Source organism: Schistocerca piceifrons, chromosome 9 (genome assembly GCF_021461385.2).
Source record: "Schistocerca piceifrons isolate TAMUIC-IGC-003096 chromosome 9, iqSchPice1.1, whole genome shotgun sequence".
NCBI classification, from domain to species: domain Eukaryota; kingdom Metazoa; phylum Arthropoda; class Insecta; order Orthoptera; family Acrididae; genus Schistocerca; species Schistocerca piceifrons.
The window spans coordinates 54,929,355-54,957,177 of NC_060146.1; positions in this window are offsets into that span (position 1 = coordinate 54,929,355).

Here is a 27,823-nt window from a genome sequence, read left to right on the forward strand (position 1 = left end):
GATGTCGAAACTTTACTGTCGCAATTCGACCTCTGCCTCTAAAATACCGGTGCGGCCACACATTTCAGTGTGGCTCGTGGTAGTTACTCGGCCATTGATTTATCAATTTGCAACCCAGGACTTCTCCCATTTATCCACTGGAGAGCACCAATGACGACCTGTGTGGTAGTGACCACTTCCCCATCTTCCTGTCACTTCCCCAGCGTCAGGCCCATGTATGACTGCCCAGATGGGCTTCAAACAAGGTGGACTGGGACGCTTTCATCTCTGCTGTCACCGCTGAATCTCCCCCACACGGGAACATAAATGTGATGGTTCAGCAGGTGACTACCAAAATCGTTTCTGTGGCAGAAAACACGATATCTCGCTGTTCAGGGTACCCCCGGCCAAAGGCAGTCCACTAGTGGTCACCAGAAGTCGCTGAGGCAATTAAGGAGCGTTGGTGAGCTGTAAAGTGGCATAAGTGGTACCGTCCCCTGGAGCACCTCATAGCCTTTAAACAGCTCTGTGCCCATGTTCACCAACTTATTAAATGATGGAAGCAGGAGTGTTGGGAGAGACACATCTCGATCTTGGGTCCCATGTCACCTTCCCAAGTCTGGGGAAAGATCAAACATGTTTAAGAGTACCAGACCCCTACAGATGTTTCCAGTGTTAACATAAATTGCATGTTACCTACCAATGCAAACACGATTGCTGAGCACTTTGACATGGAGGCTCGAGCATGGTGCTCAGCAGAGAATAACGCCCCAGTCTTTTGCACTCTCAAACGGCAGCTGGATTGGATAGTCCTCTCGTTCACTACATGCCAGGGTGAATCCTATGACGTCCCCATTTACAGAGTGGGAGCTCCTCAGTGCCCTTGCACATTGCCCTGACACTGCTCCAGGTCCAGATCGGATCCATAGTCAGATGGTTAAACATCTCTAATGTGACTACAAGCGACAGCTCGCCGTCATCTTCAACCAGATCTGGTCCAATGGCATCTTATGATTAACGGGAGAGCACCATTATTCCGCTGCTCAAACCAAGTAAAACCCCGCTTGTTATGGACAACTATCGACCCATCAGCCTCAACAATGTTCTTTGTAAGCTGCTTGAATGTACAATGTGTTGGCAGTTGGGTTGAGTCCTGGAGCCACGTGGCCTACTGGCTCCATGTCAGGATGGCTTCTGCCAGGGTAGCTCTACCACTGATAATCTTGTACTCTAGAGTCTGCCATCCAAACAACCTTTTCCAGACACTGACACCTGGTTGCCATCTTTTCTGATTTACAAAAAGCGTACGACACCACTTGGCAACATCATATCCTTGTCACATTATACAAGTGGGGTCTCAGAGGCCTGTCCCCAACTTTCCACGTTAAAGTTGGTCTCCCATAGTTCCCCCATATCCTGGAGAATAGGGTCCCACAGGCTCTGTATTGTCTTCCTATTTGTAGTGGCCGTTGATGATCTAGCAGCTGCTTTAGGGCCATCTGTCTCACATTCTGTGTATGCAGACGACCTCTGCATTTTGTACTGCTCCACCAGTACTGGTGTTTCTGAGCAGCGCCTATAGGGAGCCATCCACAAGGTGCAGTCATGGGCTCTAGCCCACGGTTTCCAGTTTTCAGCTGCAAAGTCTTGTGTTACACACTCCTGTTGGTGTCGTATCGCTCATCCAGAACCAGAACCTTACGTTAATGATGATCCAGTCACTCTAGTGGAGACATACCGATTTTTAGGACTGGTTTGCGATACCCAATTGGCTTGGCTTCCTCACCTTCATCAGCTTAAGCGGGAGTACTGGCAGCACCTCAATGTGCCTCGCTGCCTGAGCAACACCAACTGGGCTGCAGATCGCTCTACACTGCTGCAGCTCTACAGAGCCCTTGTTCAATCCTGCCTAGACGATGGGAGTTTGGTTTATGGTTCGGTAGTGCCCTCAGTCTTGCGTTTACTCAACCCAACCCACCACTGTGGCGTTCGCCTAGTGACAGGAGCTTTTTGGATGACTCTGATGACTAGTGTCCTTGTGGAGGCCAGAGTCTGTCCATTGCAGATTAGGCATGCACAACTGCTGGCCAGTTACGTTGCACACATTTGTAGTTCTACTGCACATTCGTATCACTGTCTCCTTTTCCCAACCACGGCAGTTCATTTCCTGCATCAGTGGCCCAGGTCAGGGCTTCCAATTGCAGTTTGTACCTACATGGTGTACACCTAGGCTGAGGTTTCGCCTGGACATTTCACAAGGTCCTAAGGACTCAGTTAACCCCGAAGATCTCCACTGCCAGTTCCTCTTGATCCTTGACATGTACCGAGGCCACAAAGTGATTTACACTGATGTCTTAATGGCTTTTGATCATGTGGGCTTTGCGTATGTCCATGGAGGTCATATTGAACAGCATTCCTTGCCCAATGGCTGCAGCTTTTTCACTGCTGAGCTGGTGGCTATATCTCGTGCTCTTCAGCACATACGTTCCTGCCCTGGGGAGTCGTTTCTTCTGTGTACCGACTCCTTGAGTAGCCTACAAGCTATCGACGAGTGCTACCCTCACCATCCTTTGGTAGCGACCATCCAGGAGTTTATCTATGCCCTGTAATGGTCCGATCATTCAGTGGTGTTTGTCTTCCCTCCCCTCCCCCCCCTCCCCTAAGTCATGTCGAAATCCCACGCAATGAATTTGCCGACAGGCTGGCCAAACAGGCTACGCGGAAACCGCTTATGGAGATCGGCTGCTCTGCAACTGACCTGCATGCAGTACTACGCTGCAAGGTTTTGTGGCTTTGGGAGATGAAATGGCGTAACCTCAACATGCACAACAAACTGTGTGCCATTACGGAGACAATGAATGCATGGCAGTCCTGCATGTGGGCCTCTTGCAGGGTCTCTGTGGTTGTCTGCACTGGCCAAGCGTATGTGACACACCGCTACCTCCTGCGGCAGACTCTTCAGTTGCCAGACTTATTGCCATTAATTTTAGCTGACAATGCCTCATCGGCTAATTTGGTTTTACATTTCATATGTGATGGTGGGTTTTATCATCGTATATAAGTTTTAGCGCATGTCCTTTCTCTCTTTGTGTTCTTCACTCTAATGCCTTTAGGCTGGATGTTTTAATGTGTCACAGAGTGGCTGGCTTTTTCTTTTTATTTTCATGGTCAGCCAGCCATGGTCTTCTGCTACCTTGTTTTTACCCCTTCTAGCTATTTCATGCTTCTCTGTGGTTTTCTTTTCCTGTTTTGTCCATAGTAGTGTTGCTTGTTCTTTTGTCATACTTCTGGTTTTTTCTTTCTCCTGTTATTGTGCTGTAAGTCACCATTCTTTTCTTCTTTCCCTTGTGCAATTATTTTCCCAGTAACAAGGGACCGATGACCTCACAGTTGGTCCGTTCCCCCCCCCCCTCTTTTAAAACAACCAATCTTCCTATCTACCTACCTACCTATTTCTTCATCTGTCACCAGGGTAGCTTAATGGTCAGCTCCTCAGCCCTTTCTCCTGCTGAGTGACTTTAGTGCCCATCATCCTGTATTGAGCTCTTTGAGAACATGTTAGATATGTTACCTCTTGACTGAACTTGGTCAACTCAACCTCATCTGTCTTAGCACTTGAGCACATACATTCCATTCAGACATTACACACACCTATTCCCATTTTGACCTCTTGTTCTGCACTGCCCAGCTTGCCCATCATCTCCAGTGGCCATTTCTCTCTGACTTGTACTTGAGCAACCATTTGCCGTGTGCTATGCATTTGCTGACTCCTATACCATCTATGTCTAAACACCATTAGTCTAAACACAATTAGCAGCTGTCTAAGGCCAATGGACATGTTACTCCCCTCACTACTTTCAATGAACATCATCTACCAGATGGGTGATAATCAGATAGAGTACCTTATCAACAATATCTTAATCACTGCAGAATGTTGTGTACCTCACATTACTTCTTTTCTGCACCATGTCCTGGTTCCCTTTGGACTGAGACATGTTGTGATGTGATTCACTTCTGGAGACGTGGTCTCCCTTTATTAATTGTCATCCTATGATGACCCCCTGTGGGTTCAGGGGTAAGAATAGGCCCGCGGTATTCCTGCCTGTCGTAAAAGGCGACTAAAAGAAGTCTCAAACGTTTCGGCCTTATGTGATGGCCCCCGGTCGAAGAGCGAGCTGATTGGGGAAGGGCGCCTTACATGGTGCATTTTGTCCATTGTGCATTGAGACCTCCAGCCAGCTTTACCGTCGTCGCATTTCCGTCCTGCTCATTCTCCATCTCTTGGGCGAGGATGCATTCCTGGGTACAATTTACATTATGCACTGCACAGTGTTGCTTTTTGCGGAGGCGACGACCATGGACTTTATTGCACCTAATATCCAGCACAGTAGCCAGTCCGTTGTGGTGGGGCCGCCATGTACCCTGTTGGTTGTAGCCCGCTGACAACACAGGGATCGCTCTGCGGATGCCTGCGCCGTTTACTCCCCATGTATGCCAAGGAGTAGATGCCCATCTCCGTGGGGCATCAGGACTCCCGGCAATGGCCATCCTGCCAGGTGGCCCTTGCTGTGGCTGGGTGGCGCCCATGGGGAGGGCCTTTGGTTGGAGTAGGTGGCATCAGGGTGGATGACACGCAATGAAGCGTGGCACATCTTCTATTGCTGGTGGCCAGCCACCAGCGGTCTCTAAGGGGTCGAGGGCTCATTTTAAAGCTAACGTTTATGACCCCAAATCGCTCCCCTCCCTGGCCACACCATGGGAGGAACGAAAGGCAATGAATGAAAGTGAGACGTATTCGCCCAGGTATCTCGTCTGTACCAGAGCTGATGGGGAATCCTTTGTATCCGTGAAGCCTCAGTTCTTTGTAGAGCATTTAAAGGACAAGTTTGGGCAGGTGGAGGGCTTGTCCAAAATGCGCTGTGGGTCAGTTTCGATAAAAACGGCATCCTCTGCCCAGTCACGCAGGTTACTTGCTTCTGACAAGTTGGTGGATGTTAACGTTACCATCACACCACAGAAGAGTTTAAATATGGTCCAGGGTATTATTTTCCATAGGGACCTACTTTTGCAGTCTGATGACGAGCTGCGCGCCAACTTAGAGTGTCGAGGTGTCCATTTCGTCCGCCACGTTCATCGGGGTCCGAGGGACAATCAGGTAGCAACCAGTGCCTTCATCTTGGCCTTCGAGGGTGACACATTACCGGAGAAGGTCAAGGTGATGGTCTACCGATGTGACGTCAAGCCCTATATCCCTCCCATGATGCGGTGATTTAAGTGCTGGAAGTTCGGCCACATGTCTTCCCGCTGCACTTCCAGTGTCACATGTTGAGATTGTAGACGCCCCTCCCATCCCGATACTCCATGTGCCCCGCCTCCCATCTGTGTCAACTGCGAAGAGCACCATTCACCTTGCTCCTCAGACTGCAGGATCTTACAGAAAGAGCGCAAAATCATGGAATATAAGACCCTGGACCGACTGACCTATACTGAGGCCAACTGGAAATATGAACGACACCATCTGGTATGAATGACTTTCTCCTATGTTGCTGCAACGACAACCGTGTTAGCCCTGTCAGTTCAGCATATTCCAGCCCAATCACAGAGCTGTACGACTCCACATGCCCCCTTGCCCATGGGGGGCATTCTCCCCCCTGTTGCTCCTGCGCCACCTACCTCAGGGGCAACATTCCCCCACACATCAGGGACATTCATCCCCTCTTCTAAACCTTCCCAGGTTTCCACAGGCGGGATGCTGACGATCGACAGTGGCGTAAGTGCCCACAATCAGCTGGTCGTAGGGCTTTACGATCCTCCTCCGTCCCGGAGACTGAATCGGTGAAGCCCTCCCAGCCAGTGAAACCCAAGGAGCAGCGTGAGAAATCCAAGAAGAAGAGCTCTAAGCCTAAGGAACTTGCGGTGGCACCCACCCCACCGCAACATTCCAGCTCTGCATCTGAGGATGAGGTGGAGATTCTGGCGTCTGCTGAGGACCTCGATCTCGCCTGTCCCTCAGACACCATGGATAGCACTGGCACAGGTGCTCAATCGGAGGAGGCAGGTGACCCAGCGACGTAATCTGCCTTCCCAGTCCCTTCACGCCTTTCTGAGTCATTGACAATATCATCCTCCAGTGGAACTGCAGCGGTTTCTTCCATCATCTAGCTGAGCTCCGACAACTTATTAGCCTTCACCCTTTTTTCTGCATTGCCCTTCAGGAAACTTGGTTTCCAGTGATGCGAACCCCCACCCTCCGTGGCTATCGTGGTTATTATAAGAACTGGGCAGCTTATGAAAGGGTGTCTGGTGGCGTCTATCTCTATGTTCTTCACTCTCTTCACAGTGAGTCTGTCCCTCTACAAACACCTTTAGAAGCTGTTGCTGTTCGGGTGTGGACACCACAGGTTGTTACTGTCTGCAGTCTGTATCTTCCACCGGATGGTGATGTCCCACAGCATGTCCTGGCTGCGCTTATAGCCCAATTGCCACCACCTTTCTTGTTACTGGGCGACTTCAACGCCCATAACCCTCTGTGGGGTGGGTCAGTGGCAACAAGTCGAGGTGCCATCGTTGAGAATGTATTGGCACAGCTCGACCTCTCCCTTTTAAACGATGGTGCCTTCACACATTTCAGTGTGGCGCATGGCACATACTCCGCCATTGACCTTTCGATCTGCAGCCCTAACCTCTTACCTCCAGTCTAATGGCGTGTGCATGACGACCTGTGTGGTAATGACCACTTTCCTATCTTTCTGGCACTGCCACAGCGTCAGTCTCCTGGGCGGCCTTGCAGGTGGGCTATGAATAAGGCTGACTGGGACTTGTTTTCCTCCACTGCCGCTATTGAGCCTCTCTCTAGTGATGACATTGATGCGGTGGTTCAATCGGTCACCACCGGCATCGTTTCTGCCACCGAATCCGCCATTCCCCTTTCTTCTGGGTCCCCTCGGCGGCGGACTGTGCCTTAGTGGTCGCCTGAGATCGCTGAAGCTATTAAAGATCGCCGGCGGGTGCTCCAGCGTCACAAGCGACATCCCTCCATCGAACACCTTATCACTTTCAAACAGCTGCGTGCACGAGCCCGCCTCCTTATCCGCCATGACAAGCAGGAGTGCTGGGAGCGACATGTGTCAACCATTGGCCTCCATGTCACTCCATTGCAGGTCTGGGCCAAGATTCGACGCGTCTACGGCTATCGGACCCCTGTCAGCGTCCCTGCGCTCTCACTGAATGGAGCAGTTTGTACTGCCTCCGACGTCATTGCAAACCGCTTGACAGAGCATTTTGCTCTGAGTTCCACTTCTGTGAATTACCCCCTGGCCTTCCGATCCATTAAAGAACGGATGGAACGTCGGAGCCTTTCGTTTCGCACCCACCATCCAGAATCGTACAATGTTCCATTCAGTGAGTGGGAATTTCGCAGTGCCCTAGCCGCTTGCTCTGATACCGCTTCTGGGCCAGATGGATCCGCTGTCAGATGCTGAAACGCCTTTCAGTGGACTGCCAGCGACGGCTCCTCGACCTTTACAACCGTATTTGGGTCGAGGGTGAGTTTCCGTCGCAATGGTGGGAAAGTATTGTTATCCCCATTCTGAAGCCAGGCAAGAACCCTTTGTAGGTGGACAGCTACCGTCCCATTAGCCTCACCAACGTCCTTTGCAAGTTGCTTGAACGGATGGTGAGCCAGCGCTTGAATTGGGTACTGGAGTCTCGGGGCCTTCTGGCTCCATCTCAGGGTGGGTTCCGTAAAGGCTGCTCCGCCGCCGACAATCTGGTGAGCCTGGAGTCGGCCATCCGTACGGCTTTTTCGCGACGTCAACACCTGGTCGCTGTCTTTTTGGACATGCGGCAGGCGTACGATACGACATGGCGTCATCACATCCTTTCTACACTTCATGGATGGTGTCTTCGGGGCCCTCTGCCGATCTTTATCCGAAATTTTCTGTCGTATCGTACCTTCCGCGTGCAAGTCGCGGCCTCCCATAGTTCCTCCCGAGTCCTGGAGAATGGTGTGCCACAGGGATCTGTTTAAGTGTCTGCCTGTTTTTAATAGCCATTAACGGGCTCGCCGCGGCGGTGGGGACGCCTATCTCAGCGTCCCTGTATGCTGACGACTTCTGCCTTTACTACAGCTCTATTGGCATTGCAGCTGCTGAACGTCAGCTACAGGGGGCGATCCGTAAGGCGCAGTCTTGGGCTGTAACGCATGGCTTTCAGTTTTCGGCTGCCAAGACCTGCGTTATGCATTTCTTCCAGCGACGCATGTTCACTCAGAGCCGCGGTTTATCTTGATGGCGAACTTCTTGCTGTGGTTGAGACACACAGGTTGACTTGGCTGGCTCATTTTCGGCAGCTTAAACAGATGTGTTGGCGGCATCTAAATGCTCTGCGATGCCTGAGCCACACCGGGTGGGGCGCCGACCAATCTACTCTCCTCCGGCTCTACCAGGTGTTAATCCAGTCTCGTCTGGATTATGGGAGCCTTGCTTATGGCTCAGCATCCCCATCTGCGCTGCGGGTGCTGGACCCAATCCTCCACAGCGGGATACGCCTTGCCACTGGTGCTTTCCGTACCAGCCCGGTGGTCAGCATACTAGTGGAGGCAGGTGTCCCTCCACTGCGGTTACGGCGCCAACATTTGCTGGCCGCTTATGCTGCCCATGTTTTCAGCTTTCCCAGGCATCCTAACTATCGGCTACTATTCCCACAGTCGCACGTCCATCTTCCAGAACGTCGGCCCAGGGCTGGATGTACGATCGCGGTCCGCGTCCGAGAGCTTCTCTCCAGGCTTGGAGCTTTACCTCTTCCGCCTCCTTTCCGGGCACCTCTACGTACACCCCCTTGGTGTGTGCCTCGCCCTCGCCTTCAGCTGGACTGGCACAGGGCCCGAAGCACTCAGCTCCTTCGGAGGCCTTCGGCCGCCGCTTTCTTACCATCCTCGCAACGTATCGGGGCTCTGGCATTGTTTACACTGACGGATCGCTGGTTGCTGGTCGTGTCGGTTATGCGCTAACTCTAGAGGCCCATTCCGAACAACGTTCATTGCCAGCTGGCTGCAGCGTTTACACTGCTGAGCTGGTCCCCATCTTTCGAGCACTGGAGTATCTCCGCTCCTGCTCAGGTGAGTCCTTCGTTATCTGTAGCGACTCCCTGAGCGGTTTATGAGCTCTCGACCAGTGTTTCCCTCGTTCTCGTCTGGTGATGGCTATCCAGGAGTCCCTGCATACTCTTGCCCGTTGCGGCCGCTCTGTGGTCTTTGTGTGGACCCCAGGCCATGTTGGGATACCCGGCAATGAGAATGTTGACCGCCTGGCGAAAGAGGCCACCAGTAAACCACCTCTGGAGATTGGCCTCCCGGTGACTGATTTGCGGGAAATCTTACGCCGAAAACTTTTCAATTTATGGGACACTGAATGGCGCGACCTGTCCATGCCCAACAAACTTCGCCCTATCAAGGCGACGACGACTGTGTGGCGGTCGTCCCTTCGGGTCTCCCGCCAGGAGTCTGTTGTCCTCTGCCGGCTGCGCATTGGGCACACTCGGCTGACGCACGGCCACTTATTGCGCCGTGAGGACCCATCTCTGTGTCGCTGCGGCTCCGTTTTATCTGCGGTCAACATTTTATTGGAGTGTCCGCTTTTAGCTGTGCTCAGGCAGATGTTCGCACTGCCTGACACGCTCACTGCCCTTTTAACAGATGACCCTGCTATGGCTGGCTTAGTTTTGCGTTTTATTCGGAAAGGGGGTTTTTATCATTTAATCTGAGTGTTTCTGTTTTTTAGTGTTGATTCTGGCTTTTGGCCTCCGATTTTAAACTGAGTTTTTAATGGGTTCTCGGTGGTTGGCTTTTCCTTTTTTTTCTCTATGGTCAGCCAACCACTGTCACACTCTGTGTGATTTTAATTTGTTTTGTCTGATCTCTGTCGCAATATTTCTTGTCCTGTGTCGTCTGACGTCTTTCTTGCTGTTCGTTTTTATTCTCTTTGGGTGGTTTTAATTTTTTGTAAAAAGGGACCGATGACCATCGCAGTCTGGTCCCTTTAATCCCACAAACCAACCAACCAATCAGTTACTAGTAACAGAATGCAAACTGCTTCGCAGAATGTGTTTCTCATAATTAAAAGAAATGAGAGGAGTTTTGATAAAGTTTCACCATTTTATATACAGAAAAGCTTAGAAGGCATTGCCGGCACCTTAAAATCTGTCAAGCACTTGCGAAATGGAACCTTGTTGGTTGAAACATCTAGTTTCCAGCAAGTCCAGAACCTTCAGAAAGCACAATTTCTTGGGGAGTTTGCGATAGAGACTGAATTTCACAACACCTCGAACTACAGCAAAGGTGTTGTGACTTGCAGCGATCTCGTTGACATTCCCCAAGACGAACTGAAAGCTGAATGGTCCCGGGAAGGAATTGTCGACGTGCAACACGTTATGAAACGGGTGGATGGTACTCTTATAAAGACTGACCCATTTATCCTTACATTTAACAGCACCAAATTGCCAGAGCATGTGAAGGCAGGTTTACTACGTCTCAGTGTACGGCCTTATTACCCCAACCCCATGCGGTGTTTTAAATGCCAACACTTTGGACACACTACTCTTGGCTGTAGAGGGGAAGCCACTTGCGGGAATTGTGGTAAAGCCGCCCATGAGGGAGTTGGTTGCTCCTCTCCTCCCAAGTGTGTCAACTGCTCTGGGGATCACCCTGTGTGGAGTAGGGAATGCAGAGTTTTCCTTGAGGAACGGAAGATCCAGGAACTTAAGACCACGAAACGCATCCCGTATGGTGAGGCGAAGAAAATTTACAAGTCCATGCAGCCGTCCACGTTGGCTGCTTCCTTTTCTTCCGTTCTCAAACATCCAGTATTGAAAACCGATGCCGCTACACAAACGGAGGTTGCTACTGTCAGCACTAGCACCTGCGTTTGTCAATGTACGTGTGCTGCTGCCGTTCCTGTGAAGCCTGCTGCCCCCCCCCCCCCCAGCCTTCTGACCAGGCCGTGGTAGCTGACATCATGGAACTTCCTGCCCCTTCCTGGGTCCAGTCTTGTGTACTGCCCAGCGCTGCTACAACCCCTACTGCTTCTGAGGTTTTGGCTCCAATGCCACCTCAGGCCAGAAAATCGCAGCCAAAGCCAAAGGTAAAGACTCGCCCACTAAAGGAGACTGAAGTTATACAATCTGCTGATGTTGATGTCATTCTCTCTGACGTCTCTCTCGACCCCTCTTCAGAGGCGATGGAGGTTGATGTCAGACTGGGGCAATCATCTCGCCCCAAAACTGAGCTTCCACCTGTTGTGGGCTCTCCTCCACGACATAAAGTGAGAATGTAGGTCCTCCCACCCTGATAGATGGCTCCCATTATACAGTGGAACATGAATGGATTCTGGGCACATGTGGAGGAACTGAACCTCCTAGCACGGCAACGCCCCTTGTGCTTGTGTTTACAGGAAACGCATTTAAAACCATCTGATTCTCCTGTACTAAGGTGCTATACGTTGTATCGCAAGGATGGCCTGACTGCGGAAAGGGCCAAAGGTGGAGTCGCTGTGTTTGTCAATAATGACCACCACTCCTCTGCTCTCCCCCTGGATACTGACCTGCAAGCAGTTGCAGTTGAAATTCATTCCTGTCGGAGGCTTACCCTTTATTTACCCCCTCTGGATGCAATGACCTTAGACGCTTTCACAGATCTTATCGACCAACTCCCCCGCCCATTTCTCCTCCTGGGAGACTTCAATGCCCATCATGTCCTGTGGGGCTCCACTTCTCTTTGCACTTGAGGTCGAATTTTGGAGAGCCTCCTAACATCTCAAGTGTTGTGCATCCTCAACACAGGTACTCCAACTCATTTCTCTACTGCTACTGAGTCATTCTCAGCCATTGACCTATCTTTCTGCTCTCCAACCTTCACTGACTCTGATCACTGGGAGGTTATTGACGACCTTCATTCCAGCGATCACTTCCCCATCCGCATTCATCTCCTGGATGGTGTATTGCTGGAGCAGAGGCCCCCATCGTGGATGATTGGCAGAGCTAACTGACCACTGTTCATTCAGTTGGTTGTCTTTGAACGCCACAACAGCGAACAGGAATGGGTGGATCACATCACACTTCCATCATGCTGCTGACCTCTCCATCCCACAGTCTTCTGGCCGTCTTAAGCGGCGCCTTGTGCCTTGGTGGACAGAAGAGTGCCGTTCAGCCATCCGTGACAGGCGTGCGGCTCTTCGCCGATTTAAACGCCGCCCAACAGCGGTCAATCTTACCGCCTTTCGAATCGCGAGAGCCAGGGCACGCCGTGTCATTAAAGAGAGCATGAAAAGGTCATGGCAGGAGTTCCTGGACTCCATCAACCGTTCCGCTTGTTCCACAAAAGTATGGGAAGCCATCCGGAGGACTTCCGGTAAACATAGCCGTTTACCAATAGCTGCAGTCCTGAACCAGGGATGCCTCCAAACGACACCCAGAGCCTTTGCTCAGACTCTGGCAGAGCATTTTGCACAAAGTACTGCCACTGCAAATCAGGATCCAGCGTTTCGTCGCTACTGTGCGACTGTCGAAAGAGCGCCCTTGGACTTTCGGTCGAACAGATCTGAGGCCTACAATTCCCCTTTCTCCATGTGGGAACTTGAATCGGCACCTACTGAGACTTCTGACACTGCACCAGGTTACGACCGCATCCGGTACTCCATGCTTCGACATCTGCCAGCGGCGTCAAAGGAAATCCTCCTCGAATGTTTTAATCTAATATGGCAGACAGGAGTGTTACCCACCTCATGGAGGGAGGCAATCCTCATCCCTCTCCTCAAACCAGGAAAGGACCGCACATGTCCCGGTAGTTATCGTAGTATCGCCTTGACAGGCTGTGTCGGAAAGACCCTGGAACGGATGGTTAACCGGCGTCAGGTCTGGCTGTTAGAGACCAGACAGCTCCTTAGCCACTTTCAGCGTGCATTCCGAAAATTTCGGTCCACGGTCGAGTACCTGACCCTCCTAGAGGCGGCTATTCAGCAGGCTTTTCTCCGTCAGCATCACTGTATCGGTATCTTCTTTGATATCAGTAAGGCATATGATACTACTTGGAGACACTGTATTCTTGCACAACTGCATCAATGGGGCTTTCGTGGCCGCCTCCCCATTTTCATTCGGTCTTTCCTATCTCAGCAGTTTTTTCGGACCCGCGTTGGTAACACACTGTCTGATCGCTTTGAGCAAGAGAACCGTGTCCCCCAGGGCAGTGTTTTAAGCGTTACCCTCTTTGCCATAGCCATCAACAGTATAATGTCTACAGTGAGGAGTCCAGTACAGTGCTCCTTATTTGTGGACGACTTTGCTGTTTTCTGTTCCTTCTCCAGTGTTTCAACCGTGAGCCGTCAGTTGCAGCTAACAGTGCGGCGGTTAGAGGAGTGGGCTGCAAAGACGGGTTTTCGGTTTTCTGCCGATAAGTGTGTTTGTGTTCATTTTAATCGTTCTCGTCGTCTTTTTACTTTGCCTGCCTTACATATGGGGGATACTGTCCTACATTTTAGAGACACAGTGCGGTTTCTGGGCCTAATTTTTGACTCCAGGTTGTCATGGCAGCCACACCTACGTGACTTGAAAGCCAGAACCCTGAAGGGGTTGGGCAGCGGACAGGGCGCGTCTCCTTCAGTTTTACCGAGCTTTTGTGCGTTCACGGTTGGACTATAGGTGCACAGTATATGGGTCAGCGAGGCCGTCTTATTTGCAGATCCGTGACGCTGTTCACCATGCTGGGATTCGACTGGCCACGGGTGCTTATCGGACCAGTCCTGTACCCAGCCTCTGTGCTCAGTCTGGCGAACCGCCACTTACCATCCGGCGGCAGCTCCTGCTGGTGCGCCAGGCTTGTAAGTTTCTTGCAGCTCCCAGATCGCCTGCTCACCATCTTGTTGCCCATCCACCTCTGAACCGCCTCTTTTCCCACCGTCCCTGGACTACGTTGCCGTTTGGGATCCGTGTGCAACGTGTGCTAGAGTCCCTCGGTGTGGAGTCTGTACAACCCCAAATCCAGGGTTTTAACCGCCTGCCACCCTGGTTACTGAAGAGGCCCGGAGTGATTTTAGATTTCTTGCAGTACAAGGGAGATTGCGCTCCTGCCACAGTTTTTAATGCAGCATTTTCTGCCATTTTATCTGAGCACAACGACTATGTAGCTGTTTTTACGGATGGGTCGAAACAAGGGGATTCCGTTGGTTGCTCAGTTGTTTTTGCGGATCGTGTCCTCAAGGTCCGACTGCCTCAGACTTTTACTGTCTTTGATGCAGAATTGTCTGCGATCTTGCGGGCACTGGAGCAGATGAGACATTCTTCCTCTCCTAAATTTCTTGTCTGTTCCTATTCACTCAGTGCCCTTCACTCATTGCAACGTTTGTATCCGGCAGACAAAATTGTCCAGACCATCCATGATGCCCTCCTCCAACTACAGCGACTGGGGAAGGTTGTAACTTTCTGCTGGGTTCCGGGGCATGTCGGCATTGCTGGGAATGAAAGGGCAGATCTCGCAGCCAAGGAGGCGTGTCTCGCCCCACAAGTATCTCAGTGTGCTATCCCCTTGCACGCACTCACCTCGCTGTTGAGTTCACGGGTCATGCGTCAGTAGGTGGGTGAGTGGCTGGAAGTGACTGACAATAAGCTCCATATAGTCAAGCCCACAACGCGTCTGTGGTGTACTTCCTTTCAGCCCCGTAGACGGGACGAGGTTATCCTCACTCGGCTTCGGATAGGCCACAGCCCTATGACGCACGGCTTCCTTCTCCGGCGAGAGGACCCTCCAATTTGTGGTGCTTGCGGCGTCCAGGTCACTGTGCGCCACGTTTTATTGGACTGCGTTTTATTTTCTGACCAGCGGGCCGCGGCTGACTTGCCAGCGGACCTGCCATTTCTTTTAGGCAACACTCGGACGAATGTGGTTAAAGTTTTAAAGTTCTGTGCCATGTCAAATGTTTTTACAAAGATTTTATGGAGAGGATTTTAATTTGCTCACTGTGTAACAAGCTCGCCCATATTTTATGTAAGTGGCCAGCCAATAACAATTTCCCGTGACAATCTTGTTGCTATGTTTCACCTTTCCTTAGGTTCTACTTTCTTATGTAGCATTTTCCTTCTTTTCCTGCTTTCTTTGAGTGTGTGCTTTAATTTTATAAAGTCTGTCCGCATTCGTTCCCTTTAATGTGTGTCAGGGCGCTGATGACCTCGATGTTGAGCGCCCATAAGCCCCAACACACCACATCCTGTGGACAGATGTGGGCATTGTGAATTTTGTATCGAATCCCGTTGCAATTTCTGTGTTTCATCGTGAATGTGAAGATCGAAGGGTTACAGTAAACCTTAAGTGGTACACCAGAATGTAAAACTGGGCTCCCAGGAAAGGCCCAAACACAGACGACTTTAAGAGCTACTCCCTTGGAGAGAAACCGGCATTGTGATTCTTGTATTGAATCCCGATACAATTTCTTTGTTTCAACGTCAATGTGAAGATCCAGGGGATACTGTGAACCTGCTGTTGTGCATCGCAATCTAACACTGGGCTCCCAGGAAAGGCCCAAACAGCAGTCTCTTCTAAATGTTACTCCTGTGGACAGAAACCGCCATTGTGAATTTTGTGTTGGATTCCGCTTCAATTTCTTTGTTTCATCGACAATGTGATGGTCGAAGGGCTACAGTAAACCTTCAGTGGTGCATCAGAATCTAAAACTGGGCTCCCACGAAAGCCCCAAAGCACACACTCTTTGAAGTAATACTCTCGTGAACAGAAATCGGCATTGTCAATTTTGTATTGAATCCCGATGATATTTTTTTGTTTCATCGTCAATGTGAAGGTCGAAGGGTAGCAGTAAACCTTCAGTGGTGCATCAGAATCAAAGACTGGGCTCCCAGAAAAAGGCCAAAACCACAGACTCTTGGAAGTGTTACTCCTGTAGACAGAAATCTGTATTGCTAATTTTGTGATGAATCCCGATGGAATATCTTTGTTTCATCGTCAATGTGAACGTCCAAGGGTTACAGTAAACCTGCTGTTGTGCATCGAAATCTAACACTGAGCTCCCAGGAAAGGCCCAAAGAACAGATTCTTTCAAACCTTACTCGTGTGGACAGAAATCGCCATTATGAATTTTGTGTTGAATACCGATTTAATTTATTTGTTTTATCATCAATGTGAAGGTCCAAGGATTACAGTAAACAGGCTGTTGTGCATCGGAATCTAACACTGGGCTCCCAGGAAAGGCCAAATGAACTGATTCTTCTAAACGTTACTTCTGTGGACAGAAATCGGAATTGTGGATTTTGTACTGAATCACGATGCAATTTCTGTGTTTCATCGTAAATGGAAGGTCCAAGGTTTACAGTAGAGCTGCTGTTGTGCATCGAAAACTGACACTTGTCTCCCAAGAAAGACCCAAAGAATAGACTCTTCGAAACGTTACTATTGTCGACAGATATCCACATTGAATGTTTTGTGTTGAAGACCGGCGCAATTCCTGTGTTACATCGTCAATTTCCTTGTTTCATCGACAATGTGAAGGTCCAAGGGTGACAGTAAACCAGCTGTTGTGCATCGGATTCTTACACTGGGCTCCCAAAAAAGACCCAAAGTACAGACTCTTCGAATCGTTACTCCTGTGAACAAAAATCAGCATTGTGAATTATGTGTTGAATCGCGATGCAATTTCTTTGTTATATCGTCAATGTGAAGGTCCGTGGGTTACAGTAAACCTGCTGTTGTGCACCTGAATCTAACACTGGGCTCCCAGGAGAGGCCCAAACAGGTGACTCTTCTAAATGTTACTCCTGTGGACAGAAACCGCCATTGTGAATTTTGTGTTGGATTCCGCTTCAATTTCTTTGTTTCATCGACAATGCGAAGGTCCAAGGGTTACAGTAAACCTGCTTTTGTGCATCGGAATCTAACACTGGGCTCCCAGGAGAGGCCCAAACAGCAGACTCTTCGAAATGTTACTCCTGTGGACAGAAACCTACATTGTGAATTTTATGTTGAGTCCCGATGCAATTTCTTTGTTTCATCGACAATGTGTAGGTCCATGGGTTGTGCATAGTAATCAAACACTAGGCTCCCAGCAAAGGCCCAAAGAACAAACTCTTCGAAACCTTACTCCTGTGGACATAAATTGGCACTGTGAATTTTGTGTTGAATCCCAATGCAATTTGTTTGTTCCATCGTCCATTTGAAGGTATAATTGTTTTAGTAATCCTTTTGATGTCAATCGAAATGTAACACTGTGCTCACAGGAAAGGCCCAAAGAACAGACACTTCGAAACCTTACTCCTGTGAACAGAACTTGGCATTGTAATTTTCGTGTTGAATTGCGATGCAATTTCTTTGTTTCATCGTCCATGTGAAGGGCCAAGCATTACAGTAATCCTGCTGATGTACATCGGAATCTAACACTGGGCTCCCAGGAGAGGCCCAAACAGCAGACTCTTCTAAATGTTACTCCTGTGGACAGAAACCGCTATTATGAATTTTGTGTTGAATTCCGATGCAATTTCCTTGTTTCATCGTCAATGTGAAGGTCCAAGGGTTACACTAAACATGCTGTTGAACATCGGAATCTAACACTGGCACCCAGGAAAGGCCCAAAGAACAGACTCTTCCAAACGTTACTCCTGTGGACAGAAATCGGCATTGCGTATTTTGTATTGAATGACGATGCAATTTCTGTGTTTCATCGTAAATGGAAGGTCCAACGATTACAGTAAACCTGCTGTTGTGCATCGGATTCTTACAAAGGGCTACCACGAAAGACCCAAAGTAGAGACTCTTTGAATCGTTACTTCTGTGGACAGAAATAGGCATTGTGAATTTTGTGATGAATCCCGATCCAATATCTTTGCTTCATCGTCAATCTGAAAGTCCAAGGGTTACAATAAACCTGCTGATGTGCATCGGAATCTATCACTGGGCTCCCAGGAGAGGCCCAAACAGCAGACTCTTCTAAATGTTACTCCCAAGGGCAGAAATCGCTATTCTGAATTTTGCGTTGAATCCCGATGGAATATCTTTGCTTCATCGTCAATGTGAAAGTCCAAGGGTTACAGTAAACCTGCTAATGTGCATCGGAATCTGACACTGGGGTCTCACGAAAGACCCAAAGAACAGACTCTTCGAAACGTTACTCCTGTGGACAGAAATCGGCATTGTGGATTATGTGTTGAATCCCGATGCAATTTCTGTGTTTCATCGACAACATGAAGGTCTAAGGGTTACAGTAAACCAGCGGTTGTGCATCGGAATCTAACGCTGGGCTCTCAGAAAGGACCCAAAGAACAGAGCCTTCGAAACGTTACATCTGTGGACAGATATCGGCAGTGTGAATTGTGTCTCGAATCCCGCTGCAATTTCTGTATTTCATCGCGAAAGTGAAAGTCCAAGGGTTACCGTAAGCCTGCTGTTGTGCATCGGAATCTAACACTAGGCTCCCAGGAGAGGCCCAAACAGCAGACTCTTCGAAATGTTACTCCTGTGGACAGAAACCGCCATTGTGAAATTTTTGTTGAAACCCGATGCAATATCTTTGCTTCATCGTCAATGTAAAAGTCCAAGCGTTACAGTAAACCTGCTGATGTCCATCGGAATCTAACACTGGGCTCACAGGAGAGGCCCAAACAGCAGACTCTTCTAAATGTTACTCCTGTGGACAGAAATTGCTATTTCGAATTTTGTGTTGAATCCCAATGGAATTTCTTTGTTTCATCGTCAATGTGAAGGTCTAAGGGTTACAGCAAACCTGGTGTTGTGCATCGGAATCTAACACTGGACTCCCAGGAGAGGCCCAAACAGCACTCTTCTAAATGTTACTTCTGTGGACAGAAATCGCAGTTGTGAATTTTGTGTAGAATCCCGATGCAATTTCTTTGTTTCATGGACAATGTGAAGGTCCAAGGATTACAGTAAACCTACTGTTGTGCATCGGATTCTAACACTGGGCTCTGAGGAGAGGCCCAAACAGCAGACTCTTCTAAATGTTACTCCTGTGGACAGAAATCGCTTTTATGAATTTTGTGTTCAATCCCGATGCATACTCTTTGTTTCATCGACAATGTGAAGGTCCAAGGATTACAGTAAACCTACTGTTGTGCATCGGATTCTAACACTGGGCTCTGAGGAGAGGCCCAAACAGCAGACTCTTCTAAATGTTACTCCTGTGGACAGAAATCGCTTTTATGAATTTTGTGTTGATTCCCGATGGAATTTCTTTGTTTCATCGTCAATGTGAAGGTCCAATGGTTATAGTAAATCTGCTGTTGTGCATCGGAATCTTACACTGGGCTCCCCGAAAGACCCAAACTACAGACTCTCTGAATCGTTACTCCTGTGGACAGAAGTCGGAAATGTGAATTTTGTGTTGAATCTCGATGCAATTTATTTGTTTCATCGACAATGTGAAGGTCCAAGGGTTACAGTAAACCTGCTGTTGTCCATCGGAATCTAACACTGGACTCCCAGGAGAGGCCCAAACAGCACTCTTCTAAATGTTACTCCTGCTGGCAGAAACCGCCATTGTGAATTTTGTGTTGAATCCCGATGCAATATCTTTGTTTCGTGGACAATGTGAAGGTCCACGGATTACAGTAAACCTGCTGTTGTGCATCGGAATCTAACACTGGGCTCTGAGAAGAGGCCCAAACAGCAGACTCTCCTAAATGTTACTCCTGTGGACAGAAATCGCTTTTATGAATTTTGTGTTGATTCCCGATGGAATTTCTTTGTTTCATCGTCAATGTGAAGGTCCAATGGTTATAGTAAATCTGCTGTTGTGCATCGGAATCTTACATTGGGCTCCCCGAAAGACCCAAACTACAGACTCTCTATCGTTACTCCTGTGGACAGAAGTCGGAAATGTGAATTTTGTGTTGAATCTCGATGCAATTTATTTGTTTCATCGACAATGTGAAGGTCCAAGGGTTACAGTAAACCTCCTTTTGTGCATCGGAATCTAACACTGGACTCCCAGGAGAGGCCCAAACAGCACTCTTCTAAATGTTACTCCTGCTGGCAGAAACCGCCATTGTGAATTTTGTGTTGAATCCCGATGCAATATCTTTGTTTCGTGGACAATGTGAAGGTCCAAGGGTTACAGTAAACCGGCTGTTGTGCATCGGAATCTAACACTGGGCTCCCAGGAGAGGCCCAAATAACAGACTCTTCTAAATGTTACTCCTGTGGACAGAGACCGCCAGTGTGAATTTTGTGTTGAATCCCGATCCAATTTCTTTGTTTCAGCGACAATGTGAAGGCCAACGGTTGCAGTAAACCTTGCTGTTGTGCATCGGAATCTAACACTGGGCTCCCAGGAGAGGCCCAAACAGCAGACTCTTCTAAATGTTACTCCTGTGGACAGAAACCGCCATTGTGAATTCTGTGTTGAATCACGACGCAATTTCTGTGTTTCATCGACAACATGAAGGTCTAAGGGTTACAGTAAACCAGCTGTTGTGCATCGGAATCTAACGCTGGACTCGCAGAAATGACCCAAAGAACAGAGCCTTCGAAACGTTACATCTGTGGACAGATATCGGCAGTGTGGATTTTGTCTCGAATCCCGATGCAATTTCTGTATTTCATCGCGAAAGTGAAAGTCCAAGGGTTACAGTAATCCTACTTTTGTGCATTGGAATCTAACACTGGGCTCCCAGGAGAGGCCCAAAGAACAGACTCTTCTAAATGTTACTGCTGTGGACAGAAACCTCCATTGTGAATTTTGTGTTGAATCCCGATACAATTTCTTTGTTTCATCGACAATGTGAAGATGCAGGGGTTACAGTAAACCTGCTGTTGTGAACCGGAATCTAACACTGGGCTCACAGGAGAGGCCCAAACAGCAGCTCTTTTAAATGTTACTCCTGTGGACAGAAACCGCTATTGTGAATTTTGTGTTGAATCCCGATGCAGTTTCTTTCTTTGATCGACAATGTGAAGGTCCAAGGTTTACAGAAAACCTGCTGTTGTGCATCGGAATCTAACACTGGGCTCCCTGGAGAGGCCCAAACAGCAGTCTCCTAGATGTGTAAGTAGGCTGTTTAGGTTTTCTTATTGGTAACGCCACGTAGCGCTCTGTGTGAGAATCGCTGGCTGTGCTATGTGCAGTCTGTGGCTAGTTTGCATTGTTGTCTGCCATTGTAGTGTTGGGCAGCGGCAGCTGGATGTGAACAGCGCGTAGCATTGCGCAGTTGGAGGTGAGCCGCCAGCAGTGGTGGATGTGGGGAGATAGATGGCGGAGTTTTTTAATTTGTCTTCAACTGCTATATATATTTTGACTATTAAGGCAAATACATTGTTTGTTCTCTATTAATATCTTTCATTTGCTAACTATCCCTATCAGTAGTTAGTGCCTTCCGTAGTTTGAATCTTTTACTTAGCTGGCAGTAGTGGCGCTCGCTGTATTGCGGTAGTTCGAGTAATGAAGATTTTTGTGAGGTAAGTGATTTCTGAAAGGTATAGGTTAATGTTACTCAGGGCCATTCTTTTGTAGGGATCTTTGATAGTCAGATTGCGTTGCGCTAAAAATATTGTGTGTCAGTTTAAGCACAGTCATGTATAAATTGTTCAAAGGGGACGTTTGATATGGCGACCCTGCCAGGATACCTCACTGGAATCTTCTGATTTTTTTCTTGTAGTTTGTGTAATTAGTGTAGCTATTGTTTATTGCTAGCGCGTTATTGTAGAGAGAATCTCCTTTATAGTTGCAGCCTTCCATTGTTGTACAGTAAAACAGTTGTGGCATGCATGTAGATTTGCACCAAGTATTTCGTTGCTGCGCTTGCAATTAACGAGATATTATTTTCAGTGCTATGTTAATATGTTCTCTTATTTTTGCTCTTCAAATTGTGCTTTTCTGTGTGATCGTGTGAAATATTGTGACAATAATGGCGTGTGAAAAACGTAACACTAGGCTCCAAAGTAAACTGAGTAATAATAGTGACGACGAGTGTAGCTTACCAGCACCGCTGTGGAATGAATTAACAGACATTCAAAGTAGTAATTTGGTAATTGTACATAGGGAAATGGAGCGGGCTGCAAACAATGGTGTAGACAGTGAAACAATTAGTGAACAGGGAAGCATTATCGATCGATCAGTCGGCAACAGCTTACCTCAGGAATCCGAAATGACAGGACACAATCTTGCAAATACTGTAGATTCAGGTTTTGCGTCTTCACCCTTTTCTCAAATAAGTCAAACCACATTTTCTGATTTTCAAACTGCCAATATTGCCGGTTCAAATGCATTGCCGAATAGCACTGAGGAACATGTTTCAGACACCAGTGCATTGTTATTACAATTAATGCAACAAATGGGACAAAAGCTTCAAAAGTTAGACACAATGGAACAAAATCAGAGACAAACACAGCAAAAGCTGCAAAAGTTAGGCACAATGGAACAAAATCTTCAAAAGTTAGACACAGTGAAACAAAATCTTCAAAAGTTAGACACAATGGAACAAAATCAGAGACAAACACAGCAAAAGCTTCAAAAGTTAGACACCACACTTGAACAAACACGTGAAGATTTAACTACTGAGTTACATAACATTGAATCGAAATGTCAAAAAGTCTGTAATGACGTAAAAACACAAATTTGTGAGCATTTTCAACCTATTTTTTCGCGGCATGAAAATGCATTACAGAATCACGAAGCTGCCATAAAAGGACTGCAAACTATTGTTCATCAAAATCAAGCTAAAATTGACTCAGTTGCATCTACCGATTCGGTTACGCAACTTGCAAAACTCAAGAAAACTTAAAGGACACAGTAGATACTCTGAAAATTGGTTCAGAAAGACACATGGAGGAAATTAGTTCATTATCAGATAAAGTAGTTGAACTTTCGGATCAGCGAAATAATTTATCTATGAAGGTAGATGATAATCTGAATGACACAAAACCGGTAGTCTTTAATGACACAGAAGAGTGCGAACAAATTAGGAAACTGAAACAAAATCTGAATCAAATTAATACGCAACACCAAAGAGAAATCCGGGAAGTACAAGATCAGCTGACACAGGTAATACAAGAATTACGTATTTCAGAGGACACTCGCGCTCCAATACGGGAAGAGGGACATAGAAATACGGAACAGCCACAAAATAATAACACAGGGCACTTCGGAAATTATGAAAGAAATAGGCAAGGTACACCGAATTTTGAGATGGAACCGCCGAAACGACGTAACAATGACCGACATGCGATTCGCCGACATGATGATTTTGACTATAAGCTGTTCATTACTACACGTAAATTCAAAACATTTAAGAATTCTGACAACGACATTCATCCACAAGCATGGCTTCATCAATTTTCTCATTGTTTTCCTCTCAACTGGTCATTGGAGCACAGGTTAGAATTTATGTGTGGCTACTTGGAGAATGAACCAGCTGTAAGAATGCGATCGGTCATTCACGATTGTCACAGTGAAGGAAATTTTTATCATGCCTTCCTCTCAGCGTATTGATCTCAAGCTACACAAGACCGAGTAAAACATAGCATAATAATGATGAAACGTTTCGAACAATCTGAATTTTCCAGTCTTACGAAATATTTTGAAGACATGTTGCATAAAAATCAGTATCTTTCAAACCCATACAGCCCCTCAGAACTCATCCGCATTTGCTTAATCAAATTACCTGAACATTTACGACATATTATTTTGGCAGGACGTTGCAAAGACGACATTGAAGCTTTTCAGGGACTCTTACAAGAATTAGAAATTGACACTGACAGTCGCGGGATGCGAAAACAGGAAAACAATCACTACAGGTCACATCCGTCACAATTCCGTGACGACAGAAGCAATAACTGGACACGACAAGCCTATTCTTACAACGTAAATCGTGACCAAAACAGACACCACCCGTATGACAACCGTTGGCAGGGTGGTAATAATTACAGGGAAAGATCACCTCTCCGTGGTAATGACTATCACAGAGACAATCAGAGAAACAGGCAATATGGGAACCAAAATAATTATTATCAAGGGAGACAGAATAACTTCAGATGCAACGGTCCAGCGCGCAGTTACGATTCAGGGAGAAATTCTCCACCACTTAACCGACAAGAAAGAAACTACAGGAACTACCGACATGACGACAGACGATGTGATCGTAACGACAGACCTGAATTGCATCAGAACTGGCGGGATTTAAACAGGGCAGGGCCCTCTCGTCACGGTGAATTTGTAGAAGTTAGGTCTCCAAATCCCAATAACGACGCGCGCCAACAAAGAGACAATAGGCAATGACTCACACCGCTGGCAGCCACAAAACGTACTTATGAAACTGACGACGCAGCTGCCGTAGCTAGTAATTACGTAAAAATGGAAGACATTAGGGACATCTTACTCCAGGAACACGACGTAAAACTTAACAACATTGCATATCCTGTGATTCACATTACTGTAAATGACGTAAAATTTACGGCAGTACTTGACTCTGGCAGTCCCATTTCAGTAATTAGTGAAACAGCTTTCAGCAAGTGCAACAAATCGAACGATTGCCCCACACTTCCGTTACGTAAGATTAAATTACAAGGTGCAATCTTTGGAAGAAGTGTAGATGTACGCCAACAAACCAACTTAGAATTCTTTTGTCAAAGCTACAGCTTCTCTATGAACTTTCTTATTGTTCCATTATTGTCGACGGAAATTATACTGGGGGTAGACTTTTTTAATGAATACAAAGCAATCTTAAGCTTTCAGGATGCTGAAATACGTTTAGAGAAAGAAGGTAAGTCAATAGCTTTGAAATTTGAAGACTGGCTCTCAAACCATGACGAGGAAATTAATCGGCTTTACATTCTGTTAGACAACAGTTCGGAATTTTCTACGGAACTAGACACTAACAATCACTCTGCAAGTACTGACAGGGATGATATCGACGGCATATTTGAAACTAATGAGTTAATTCAGAATAAAATCCAAACAATTGAGAATTGTAATGACACTGATAGGCAGGACCTTTTTGAGATTTTACAAGCACATTCCACAGTTTTTACTCACAAAACAGGGACAATCAAGGGATTTCAATACCAATTTCGTGTTCGTGAGCATACTAAATTTTGTGTTAGACCATACGTAATTCCGGCACATTATAGGGACCGTGTTGGAACAGAAATACAATCTATGCTTGACGAGGGCATTATTGAGCCTGCAGTAAGCGCATACAACAATCCGTTACATGTTGTTGAGAAGAAAAATGGATCGATCAGGCTTGTCTTAGATTCGAGACAAATCAATACTATCATTATTCCTGAAACAGACAGGCCGCAGACGATGGAAGAACTTCTTCAAAATTTTAATGGTGTAAAAGTGTTGTCTTCCATTGATCTCAGATCCAGCTTTTATCAGATCGAACTTCATCCAGAATGTAGAAAATACACAGCTTTCCTTTGTTTCGGCGTTTGTTATCAGTTTCGGAAACTTCCTTTTGGTTTGAACATTTCTTCGGCAGCATTCATTCGCGGGCTAAATTCCATATTACCTGAGTTCTTAAAACGTCACATCACCTTATATGTGGACGATATTCTAATAGCAGAAGCTTCATGGGAACAATACAATCGCATCTTCAACAGTTTGTTAGGTATTTTTGCAGAATCTGGAATTACAGTTAACTTGGAAAAGTCTGAATTCGGTAGGTCAAAGGTGAGGTTTTTGGGACATATTATTTCTTCTGAAGGCATTCAGCCGGATCCTGAAAAGTTAGACGCAATAAGAGACATTCCAGTTCCATCCACAAAAAAACAAGTCCGCAGTTTTCTAGGTCTCGTAAATTTTTACCGTCGTTTTCTGAATATGCAAATTCTTGTTACACCAAAACTTCGTTCTCTCACTGGAAAAAATGCTATTTGGAACTGGGACGAACAAGCACAGTTGGAATTCAATTCTTTGAAAGAAGCGTTACTTCACGCGCCAATACTAGCTCATCCAGATCTGTCACAAGATTTCTGCCTTAGCACGGATTCTTCTAAAGTCGGTCTTGGTGCCCATTTATTTCAAGAAGCCATAGAAAATGACATTACTGCTCATAAAACCATTGCTTTTGCTAGCCGAGTGCTAACAAAATCTGAAAAAAGTTATTCCGTTACTGAATTAGAAGCTTTAGCTATCGTTTGGGCATTTAACAAATTCCGTTTCTTTCTTTCTGGTAAGCACGTAAAAGTATACAGTGATCATCGTGCATTACAATTTCTTATGTCTTCAAAATTAAATCATGACAGGTTAAAACGTTGGGCATTGTTTCTGCAAGAATTCCGCTTCACAATAGTCTACGTTCCCGGCAAGGAGAACATTGTTGCGGACGCGCTGTCACGCGCACCGGCTGGGCTTGAGAAAAGTAACACAGAAGGCAACATTGAGAAAAATTTCAGTATTCTTTACATTCAGAAAGTCGCCTTTGAAAACTTCATCACCACATCTTTAAAGGACATTGCTCATGAACAAGATAAAGATCCGATTTGGAAAGACATTAAGAGCAAATGGCATGGGAAGACACACACACAGATTCGGCATTATTATCTGGTTAGAAACAACATACTGTTCAAACGCTGCACTGTTGATGACAAGCTATGGGTACTTTGCATTCCAGATGATTTTGTTAATAAGCTCATTTGGTACATTCATTTCAGCTATGCACATTTTGGCCCACGAAAATGTTATCATATTCTTCGAACGACTTGTTATTTTAACAATATGGAAAAGAGAATTCGAAGAGTCTTGTCTATTTGTAAACTTTGTCAAAAGGCGAAACCATTTACTATCTCCCATCGTGCTCCGCTGTTTCCTATCATTCCTTCTAAATTAAAAGAATTTGCTGCTGTTGATCTCTTGGGACCGCTTGTCAGAACATTTAATGGATTTGCGTACGTTCTAGTCGCTGTTGAACTTACTTCAAAATTTGTTTCTTTCACTCCGTTACGTAAAGCCACTGGACGGTCTGTATCCAACGCCTTTGTTAAAAATTTCTTACGTGAAGTTGGATACGTTAGTAAAGTCATTTCAGATAACGGACCGCAATTCAGATCTGCTGTTTGGTCGCGCATGCTTCGGAATCATAAAATCAAACCTGTTTTTATTTCATTGTATTCACCACATTGTAACCCGTCTGAACGGATTATGAAAGAAATCAATAAGCTTTGCAGACTTTATTGTAACAGAAAGCATCAGCATTGGGACAGATATTTACACTTATTTCAAAATGTGCTGAATGAAATGCCTCATGATTCCACTGCTTTACCACCTACTCTTGTACTAAAGAATGAAGAACCACCGAACAGAATCAGAGAGCTTGTACCTTTCCCGAATACATGTAAACTTCGACACAAAGACATAATTGATTTGGCTCTTAAAAATATAAAATCTGCAGCAAAGAAAAGGAGAAAACTACACGGTAAAGCAAATGCAAAGAAATTATATATTGGTCAGAAAGTTCTCATTAAAGCTCATTCATTGTCACATAAGAAGAAACACTTGAGTCACAAATTCTTTCAAGTTTACAATGGACCTTACAGAATCCGACGTATACCACATGATAATTGCGTTGAAGTTGAAACTCTGCGTACTAGGAAGAGTAAAGATTTACACCACATTTCACATGTAAAACCGTTTATTGAAAGATAATCTGCTTTTTAACTTTGTCTTTGCCATATAACTTTTCACTTTACATTACCAGTATGCTTTGTCAGACTTAGAATCTGTTAACATGCAACAATGTTTGAAGTTAACTATCCAGTCTAGATCCAAGAGAACGTATTGAAACAGAAATTACAAATGCATTGTTATAGTGAACGGACGATGCAGTGTTATTGTGTGTGTAC